Genomic DNA, 11,405 nt, shown 5'->3' with positions numbered 1-11,405 from the left:
AGGGACCAGATATGGACCCTCAACTCTATGGTTATATAATCTTCGACAAAACAGGAAAAAAATGTACAATGGGAAAATCTCTTTTCAATAAATGGTGCTGGGAAAATTGCACAGCAATATGTAGAAGAATGAAACACGACCATTCTCTTACACCATACACAAAGATCAACTCAAAATAGATAAAAGACCTCAATGTGAGACAGGAATCCATCAGAATCCTAGAGGAGAACATAGGCAGTAACCTCTTCAATAGCAGCCACAGCAACTTCTTTCAAGATATGTCTCCAAAGGCCAAGGAAACAAAAGCAAAAATGAACTTTTGGGACTTCATCATTAAAAGCTTCTGCACAGCAAAGGAAACAGTCAACAGAACAAAAAGGCAACCCATGGAATGGGAGAAGATATTTGCAAATGACAGTACAGAAAATAGGTTGATGTCCAGGATCTCTAAAGAACTCCTCAAACTCAACACACACGAAACAGATAATCATGTCAAAAAATGTGCAAAAGTCATGAACAGACACTTCTCCAATGAAGACATACAAATGGCTATCAGACACATGAAAAAAATGTTCATCATCACTAGCCATCAGGGAGATTCAAATTAAAACCACATTGAGATACCACCTGACACCAGTTAGAATGGCCAAAATTAGCAAGACAGGAAACAACGTGTGTTGGAGAGGATATGGAGAAAGGGGAACCCTCTTACACTGTTGGTGGGAATGCAAGTTGGTGTAGTAACTTTGGAGAACAGTGTGGAGATTCCTCAAAAATTAAGAATAGAGCTTCCCTATTACCCTGCAATTGCACTGCTGGGTATTTACCCCAAAGATACAGATGTAGTGAAAAGAAGGGCCATCTGTACCCCAATGTTTATAGCACCAATGCCCACGGTCACCAAACTGTGGAAAGAACCAAGATGCCCTTCAACGGATGAATGGATAAGGAAGATGTGGTCCATATACACAATGGAGTATTATGCCTCCATCAGAAAGGATGAATACCCAGCTTTTGTAGCAACATGGACGGGAGTGGAAGAGATTATGCTGAATGAAATAAATCAAGCAGAGAAAGTCAAGTATCATATGGTTTCACGTATTTGTGTAGCATAACATATAACATGGAGGATATGGGGAGATGGAGAGGAGAAGGAAGCTGTGCGAAATTGAAAGGGGAGGTGAACCATGAGAGACTGGACTCTGAAAAAGAACCTGACGGTTTTGAAGGGGCGGGGATGGGAGGTTGGAGGAACCAGGCTGTGGATATTAGGGAGGCCACATATTGCATGGAGCACTGGGTGTTTTGCAAAAACAATAAATACTGTTATGCTGAAAAATAAATAAATAAATAAATAAATAAAGGGACTTTGTAACCAGTGTGATGGCAGTAAATCTTTTAATATCTTTCAGTAGTTACCCTCAATGTGAACAGCCAAAATGCAACCAGGAAACAGCACAGGGATGCAGATTGGATAAAAAGACGTGACCCATCCACATGCTGCCTACAGGAGACTTATTCTATTTTTTATTTTTTAAGATTTTATTTAATTATTTGACAGAGAGATATCACAAGTAAGCAGAGAGGCAGGCAGAGAGAAAGTGGAGGAAGCGTGGCTCCCCACCAAACAGAGAGCCCAACGTGGGACTCAATCCCAGGACCCTGTAATCATGACCAAAGCTGAAGGCATAGGCTTAACCCACTGAGCCACCCAGGCACCTCAGAGGCTCATTTTATACCTAAAGATACATCTGGAATGAAAGTGAGAGAATGGAAAATATGTTTGCATGCCAACAGACCTCAAAAGAGACCTTGGATAGCAATTGTTATATCAGACAAATTAGATGTTAAGCCAAAACTGTAAAAACAATGAACATCATTCTATGCTCATGGATCAGAAGAATAAACACTGTTAAAATGTCTATACTGCCCTGAGCAATCTTACTTGCCATGACATCTTGATCAAAATTACACCACCATTTTTCAAAGTGCTGAAAGAAACAATCCCAAAATATGTATGGAACTAGAATAGACCCCGAATTACTAAGGAAATGTTGAAAAGAAAAACAAAACTGGGGCCTCATATTGCCTGATTTCAAGCTTTACTACAAAGCTGGGATCACCAAGACAGCATGGCATTGGCACAAAAACAGACACATAGAACAGTGGAACAGAGTAGAAAGTCCAGATATGGACCCGCAGCTCTATGATCAACTAATCTTCGATAAAACAGGGAAAAAATATCAAATGGACATTGGATATTTCCAGTCTCTTCAATAAATGGTGCTGGTAAAATTGGATAGCTATGTATAGAAGGAATGAAACTCAACCATTCTCTTACACCAACACAAAGATAAACTGGAGATGGATAAAAGACCTCAACATGAGGCAGAAATCTGTCAAAATCATAGAGGAGACGATAAGCAATAACCTCTTTAACTTAGGCCACGGTAACTCCTTTCAAGATATGTCTCCAAAGACAAAGGAAACAAAAGTTAAAATGAACTTTTGGGACTTCATCAAGATCAAAAGAAAAGTCAACAAAACAAAGAGGCAACCATGGAATGAGAGAAGATATTTGCAAATGACACTATAGAAAAAGGGCTGTTATCCAAGATCCATAAAGCACTCTTAAAACTCAATACCAAAATAAAACAAAACAAAAGAAAAAACAGATAATCACATCAAAAAATGGGTGGGAGGCATGAACAGACACTTCTCCAGTGAAGACATACAGATGGAAAGCAGAAACACGAAAAAATTGTTCATCATCACTAGCCATCAAGGAGATTCAAATCAAAACCATATTGAGATACCACCTTGAGATACCACCAGTTAGAATGGCCAAAATTAACAGGAGAGTAAACAACAAGTGTTGGAGAGGATGTGGAGAAAGGGGAACCTTCTTCCACTGTTGGTGGAAATGGAAGTTGGTGTAGCCACTTTGGAAAACAGTGTGCAGACTCCTTAAGAAATTAAAAATAGAGCTACCCCATGACCTTGCAATTGCACTACTGGGTATTTACCCCAAAGATACAGATGTAGTGAAAAGAAGGACCATTTTTACCCCAAGGTTCATAGCAGCAATGAGAACAATTTCTAAATTGGAAAGAACCAAGATGCCCTTCAACAGACAAATGGATAAATAAGACATGGTTCATATATACAATGGAATATTATGCCTCATCAGAAAAGATGAATACCCAACTTATGTATCAACATGGAGAGACTAGAGGAGATTATGCTGAGTGAAATAAGTCAAGCAGAGACTGTGAATTATTACAAGGTTTTACTTACTTGTGGAATATCATGGAGGACATTAGGAGAAAGGAAGGAAAAATGAATTGGGGGAAATTGGAGGGGGGGTGAACCATGAGAGACTATGAACTCTGAGAAACAAACCGAGTTTTGGAAGGGGATGGTGAGGGACTGGTGAGCCTGGCTATGGGTGTTAAGGAGGGTGCATATTGCATGGAATACTGAGTGTGGTGCATAAATAATGAATCTTGGAACACCAAAAATATAAAATTAAATTAAAAAAGACTTTTGTAAGAGGGGTAAAGGAACACTACATCATACTGGAAGCATCTGTTAAACAAGAAAATCCAACTATTGTAAATATCTATGCCCCCAACATGAAAGCAGCCAACTGCATAAACCAAATACTAGAAAAATAATCATTTTGATAATAATGCATTAATAGGTGATCTCAACACTCCACTTTCAGTAGTGGACACATGACCTAAGCAAAAAAGCAGCAAAGAAACAAAAGTTTTGAAGGACACATTGCGCCAGATAGACTTCACAGACATATATAGAACATTCCATCTGAAGACAATAGAATACACATTCTTCTTAGGTGCACATAGAACAGTCTGCAGACTAGACCACATACTGGGTCACAAATCAGGTCTCAACTGATACCAGATAATTGAAATTATTCCCTGCATATTTTCATACCACAATGCTTTGAATGTGGAACTCAGTCAGAAGAAAATTTGGAAGGAATTCAAACACCTGGAAATTACAGTGTATTCTGGTAAAGAATGAAAGGGTCAACCAGGAAGTTAAAGAAAAACCTAAACAATTAATGGAAAACAATGAGATTGAAAACTCATCAGTCCAAACCCTATTGAATACTGCAAAGGCAGTCATAAGGGGAAATACATAGCCATCCAAACCTCTCTCAAAAATTTAGAAAAATCCCAAAGCACAAGACCTAGAGAAAGAACAGCAAATAGAGCATAATCCTCTTGGATCAGAAGAATAAACATTGTTAAAATGTCTATACTGCCTAGAGCAATCTATACTTTTAATGCCATTCCGATCAAAATTCCACCAGTATTTTTCAAAGAGCTGGAGCAAAGAATCCTAAAATTTGTATGGAATCAGAAGAAACCCCGAATTGCTAAGGAAATGTTGAAAAACAAAAACAAAACTAGCAGCATCACGTTAACCGATTTCAAGCTGTGATCACCAAGACAGTGTGGTACTGGCATAAAAACAGACACATAGACCGGTGGAACACAGTGGAGAGCCCAGATATGGACTCTCAACTCTATGGTCAAATAATCTTCGACAAAACAGGAAAAAAATATACAGTGGAAAAAAGACAGTCTCTTCAATAAATGGTGCTGGGAAAACTGGACAGCTATATGTAGAAGAATGAAACTCGACCATTCCCTTATATCATACACAAAGATATACTCGAAATGGATAAAAGACCTCAACGTGAGACAGGAATCCATCAGAATCCTAGAGGAGAACATAGGCAGGAACCTCTTCAATATCAGCCACAGCAACTTCTTTCAAGATATGTCTCCAAAGGCCAAGGAAACAAAAGCAAAAATGAACTTTTGGGACTTCATCAAGAGCAAAAGCTTCTGCACAGCAAAGGAAACAATCAACAAAACAAAGAGGCAACCCACAGAATGGGAGAAGATATTTGCAAATGACAGTACAGACAAAAGGTTGATGTCCAGGATCTCTAAAGAACTCCTCAAACCCAACACACACAAAACAGATAATCATATCAACAAATTGGCCAAAGGCAAGTGGATGCAAGGGCAAAAATGAACTATTGGGATTTCATCAAGATCAAAAGCTTTTGCACAGCAAAGGAAACAGTTAACAAAACCAAAAGACAACTGAAAGAATAGGAGAATATATTTGCAAATGACATATCAGATAAAGGGCTAGTGTCTAAAATCTATAAGGAACGTAGCAAACTCAACACCCAAAGAACAAACGATCCAATCAAGAAATGGGCAGAAGACATGAACTGACATTTCTGCGAAGAAGACATCCAAATGGCCAATAGACACATGAAAAAGTGCTCCACATCACTCGGCATCAGGGAAATACAAATCAAAACCACAATGAGATATCATCTCACACCAGTCAGAATGGCTAAAATTAACAAGTCAGGAAATGACAGATGCTGGTGAGGATGCGGAGAAAGGGGAACCCACCTCCACTGTTGGTGGGAATGCAAGCTGGTGCAACCACTCTGGAAAACAGCATGGAGGTTCCTCAAAATGTTGAAAATAGAGCTACCTTAGGACCCAGCAATTGCATGACTGGGTATTTACCCCAAAGATACAAACGTAGTGATCCAAAGGGGCACATGCGCCCAAATGTTTATAGAGAAATGTCCACAATAGCCAAACTATGGATAGAACCTAGATGCCCATCCACAGGTGAATAGATAAAGATGAAGTGGTATATATATACAATGGAATATTATACAGCTATCAAAAGAAATGAAATCTTGCTATTTGCAACAATGTGGATGGAACTAGAGGGTTTTATGCTTAGCAAAATAAGTCAATCAGAGAAAGACAACTATCATATGATCTCCCTGATATGAGGAAGTGGAGATGCAATGTGTGGGGCTTGGGGAGTGTAGGAAAAGAATAAATGAAGCAACATGGGACAGGGAGGGAGACAAACATAAGGGACTCTTAATGTCACAAAACAAACTGAGGGTGCCTGGGGTAGGGGAGTAGGGAGAGAATGGTGGGGTTATGGACAATGGGGAGGGTATGTGATATGGTGAGTGCTGTGAAGAGTGTAAGCCTAGCGATTCACAGACCTTTACCCCTGGGGCTAATAATACATTATATGTTTATTAAAAAATTAAAAAATTTTTAAAAAATCTATAGTACACATTTAGTGAAATCTATACATTTAGTGCAATCTACATATTTAGTGTAATCTACACATTTAGTGCAATAGCTGTCAATATAACAACACCATTTTTTCACAGGACTATAAGAAACAATCTTAAATTTTGTATGGAGATGAAAATCCCTGAATAGCCAAAACAATCTTGAAAAGAAGATGAGCATTAAATAGGACATGTGATATGATGAGCACTGGGTGATATAGTCAACTAATGAATTATTGAACATTATATTAAAATAGCAATATACTATATCTTGTTTAATTGAATTTAAATTTAAAAAACCACTTCTACCTAAAGGAGAAAAAAAAGATAAACCTGGATACATCACAATTCTAATATCAAACTATATTTCAAAGTCATCAACACAGTCTGGAACTGGCACAAAAAGAGAAACATAGATCGATAGAGCAGAATAGAAAACTCAGAAATGGACCCTCATCTCTATGGTCAACTAATTTTCAACAAAGCAGTAAAGAATATCCAATGGGTAAAAGACAGAATCTTCAACAAACAGTGTAGGAAAAACTGGACAATAACATACAAAAGAATGAAACTGGACCATTATCTTACACCACATACAAAATCAAATTCAAAATGAAAAGAAAACCTAAATGTGACATGAAAGTATAAAACTCCTAGAAGGGAATAATCTGTTTGAGCTCAGCCATAATGAAGTCTTCAAACTGATGGAAGAAACATTCCTAAAATTTGTATGGAGCCATAAAAGACCCTGAATTGCCAAGAAACTGTTGAAAAAGAAAAACAGCTGGGAGCATCACATTGCCTGATTTCAAGCTATATTACAGAACTGTGATCACCAAGACAGCACTGTACTGGCACAAAAACAAACAGATCAGTGGAACAGAATAGAGAGCCCAGATAAGGACCTTAAACTCTATGGTCAAATAATCTTCAACAAGGCAAGAAAAAATATACAATGGAAAAAATACAGTCTCTTCAATACTTGACGCTGGGAAAATTGGACAGCTATATAAAAAAGAAACTCCACCATTCTCTTACACCATACACAAGGTAAACTCAAAATGGATGAAAAATTTCAATGTGACACAGGAATCCATCAAAATCCTGGAGGAGAATATAGGCAGTAACCTCTTTGATATCATCCATAGCAACTTCTTTCAAGACATGTCTCCAAAGGTAAGGGAAACAAAAATTAAAATGAACTTTTGGGATGTAAATGGTCAACAAAACAAAGAGGTAACCCACAGAATGCAAATGAACTACAGACAAAGTGCTGATATCCAAGATCTTTAAAGAACTTCTCAAACTCAACACCCAAAAAACAAATAAGTCAAAAAATGAGCAGACAACATGAGCAGAAACTTCTCCAAAGAAGACATGCAAATGGATAATAGACACACGAAAAATTGTTCATCATCAATAGTCATCAGGGAAATTCAAATCAAAACCACATTGAAATACACCTTACACTAGTGTGAATTGCAGAAATTGATAAGGCAAGAGACAACAAATGTTGGAAAAGTTGTGGAGAAAGGGGAACCCTCTTACACTGTTAGTGGGAATTTAAGTTATGCAGCCACTTTGGAAAACCCTGTGGAGGGTTATCCAAAAATTAATAATAAAACTACCCTATGAACCAGCAATTGCCCTACTGGGAATTTACCCCAAAGATACAGATGTAGTGAAAAGAAGGGCCATATGTACTCCAATGTTCCTTGTAGCAATGTCCACAATAACCAAAATGTGGAAAAGGGCAATATGCCCTTCAACAGATGACTGTATAAAGAAGATGTGGTCAATATACACAATGGCATATTACTCAGCCATCAGAAAGGATAAATACCCAACTTTTGTGTCAACATGTTTGGGACTGGAAGAGATTATGCAAAGTGAAATAAGTTAAGCAGAAAAAGTCAATTATCATATGGTTTCACTTATGTGGAACATAAGGAATAGCATCGAGCACATTAGAAGGAAGGCAAAAATGAAGGGGGAGTGGGAGATGAACCACAAGAGACTATGGACTCCAGGAAACAAACTGAAGGTTTTAGAAGAGAGGGAGGTAGGGGGATGGAGTAGCTGTGTGATGGGTATTAAGGAGGGCATGGATTGCATGAAGCACTGGGTGTTACATACAAATAATGAATCATGGAACACTACATCAAAAGCTAACAATGTAGTGTATGGTGACTAACATAACATAATACTAATTTAAAAACAGCACTCAAATTCTTTTCTTTAAATATTTTATTTATTTGACAGAGAGAAACCACAAGCAGGCGGGGAGGCAGGCAGAGAGAGAGGAGGAAGCAGGCTCCCTGTGGAGCAGAGAGCCCGATGCGGGGCTCAATCCCAGGACCCTAAGATCATGACATGAGCCAAAGGCAGAGGCTTTAACCCACTGAGCCCACCCAGGCGCCCCAAAACAGCACTCAAATTCTAACTCAGTATGTCTCCCAAGGCAAGGGAAACAAAAACAGAAATAAACTCTTGAGATTTTCTTAAAGGAAAAAGTTTCTCCACAATGAAGGGAAAAGTCAACAAAACTAAAAGGCAACCTGTGGAATGGGAAAAGATATTTCCAAATGGTATATCTGATAAGAGTTAGTATCCCCAAAAAATAAAGATATTATAAAGCTCAACAACCAAAAAACAAAAAATCCAATTTTAAAATGGGCAGAAGACATGAACACATTTGCCCAAAGAAAAAATCCACACATACCACAGACATAAGAAAAGATGCTCAACTTCACTCATCATCAGGGAAATACAAATTAAAACTATAAAGAGATGTCACTTCACACCTGTTAGAAGAGCTGAAATCAATAACACAGGAAAAAAACAGGCATTGGTGAGGATGTGGAGAAAGGGAAACTTTTCTACACTGCTTTTGGGAATGCAAACTGGTGTATCTAATTTGGAAGACAATATGGAGACTGCAAAAATTTAAAAATAAAACTGCCTTATGATCCAGGAATTGCACTATTAAGTGTTAAAACAAAGAGTCCAAAAATAATATGAAGGGATACACACATCCTGATATTTATAACAACATTATGAACAATAGCTAAATTATGGAAAGAGCCAAGTGTGCATTGACTGATGAATGGATACAGAAGAGGTGGCACGCACACGCATGCACATGTGCGCATGCACACACACACACACACACATACACAAATGGAACATTTATCAGCCATAAAAAGGAATGAAATCTTGCCATTTCCAATGACAGGACTAGAGCTAGAGAGTATGATGCTAAGTGAAATAAGTCAGTGAGAGAAAGACAAACACATGATTTTAGTCATATGTGGCATTTAAGAAACAAAACAAATGAGTAGACTGACAAATATATAGAAAGAAAGCATGAAACTGACTCTTAACTGTAGAGAAAAAATTGACAGTTACCCAAAGGAGGGAGGTAAGAGGTCTTGGTTAAAGGGTGATGCGGATTAAGAGTGCACTTGTGATGAGGACCAGGTGTGGTATGGAAGAGCTGAATCACTATTTTGTTCACTGAAACTAATATTACATTTTGTTAGCTAACTAAAATCTAAATAAAAACTTAAAAAAATACTGACTAGGAGTTAAATAATTTGAGAAAAAATAGCAGTTTAGAGAAAAAAAGCCAACGGGGTCTAGGATGAGTCTTCTGCCAGCTACAACCCAGGAGGACACAGTAGGCTCCAGTACACAAGTATGGGCCTCACAAACAAAAGTCATTGAAGAAAGGATGTCACGGACAAAAATGCCATGAGAAAATAATCAACTTAGTTCCAGAACACATATATAGAAAAAAGTTCAGAAGAATTGCTCTTATCTTGTTCCCTGCTTTATCCCAACTGCCTGGTATGTATGCAACAAATATTTATAATTTAAAGCAAAAATTAAGAAGCAACCCATGAAATGGGAGAAGGTATTTGCAAATAAGATTACAAACAAAGGGCTGATATCCAAGATCTATAAAGAACTTCTTAAACCCAACACCCGAAAAACAAATAATCCATTCCAAAAAAAAAAAATGGGCAGAAGACATGAATGGACACTTCTCCAAAGAAGACATGCAAATGGCTAAAAACACATGAAAACACGTTCAACATCACTAGCCATCAGGTAAATTCAAATCAGAACCACAATGAGATACAACCTTACACCAGTTAGAATGGCAAAAATTAACAAGACAGTAAACAATGTGTGTTGGAGAGGATGTGGAGAAAGGGGAACCCTCTTCCACTGTTGGTGGGAGTGCAAGTTGGTGTAGCCACTTTGGAAAACAGTATGGAGATTCCTTAAGAAATTAAAAATAGAGCTTCCTTATGACCCTTATGACCCTTATGACCCTGCAATTGTACTACAATTACCCCAAAGATATAGGTATAGTGAAAACCAGGGCCATCTGTACCCCAATGTTCATAGCATCAATGACCACAATTGCCAAACTGTGGAAAGAGCCAAGATGCCCTTCAACGGATTAATAGATAAGGAAGATATGGTCCAAATATACAATGGAATATTACACCTCCATCAGAAAGGATGAATACCCAACTTTTGTATCAACATGGATGGGACTGAAGGAGATTATGCTGAGAGAAATAAGTCAAGCAGAGAGAGTCAGTTATCATTATGGCTTCACTTACTTGTGGAGCATAAGGAATAACATGGAGGACATGGAGGAGGAAAGGAAAAGTGAATTGGGGAAAATTGGAGGGGGAGATGAACTATGAGAACCTGTGGACTCTGAGAAACTAACAGGGTTTTTGAAGGGAAAGTTATGGGTGTGTCGGTGAAGCCTGGTGGTGGATATTAAGGCGGCACATACTGCATGAAACACTGGGTGTGGTGTATAAGCAATGAATCTTTGAAAACTGAAAAAATGAAATTAAAAAAAATAAAATCCATTCTGCCCATCAAAAAAAAAATTAACAAAACAAGAAACAACAAATGTCAGAGAGCATGTGGAGAAAGGGGAACCCTCTTACACTGTTGTTGGAATGCAAGTTGGTACAGCCATTCTAGGCAAGAGGATGGAGGTTCTTCAAGGCATTAAAAATAGAGCTACCCTGTGAATCAGCAATTGCACTACTAGGTACTTACCCCAAGGATACAGATATAGTGAAAAGAAGGAGCACATGCACCCTGATGTTCATAGCAGTAATATCCACAATAGCCAAGCTGTGGAAGGAGCCAAGATATCCTTCAACTGATGAATGGATAAAGAAGATGAGGCACATATCGA

The sequence above is a fragment of the Meles meles genome, unplaced genomic scaffold (genome assembly GCF_922984935.1).
Source record: "Meles meles unplaced genomic scaffold, mMelMel3.1 paternal haplotype, whole genome shotgun sequence".
Lineage (NCBI taxonomy): Eukaryota > Metazoa > Chordata > Mammalia > Carnivora > Mustelidae > Meles > Meles meles.
This window is presented reverse-complemented; position numbering follows the sequence as displayed.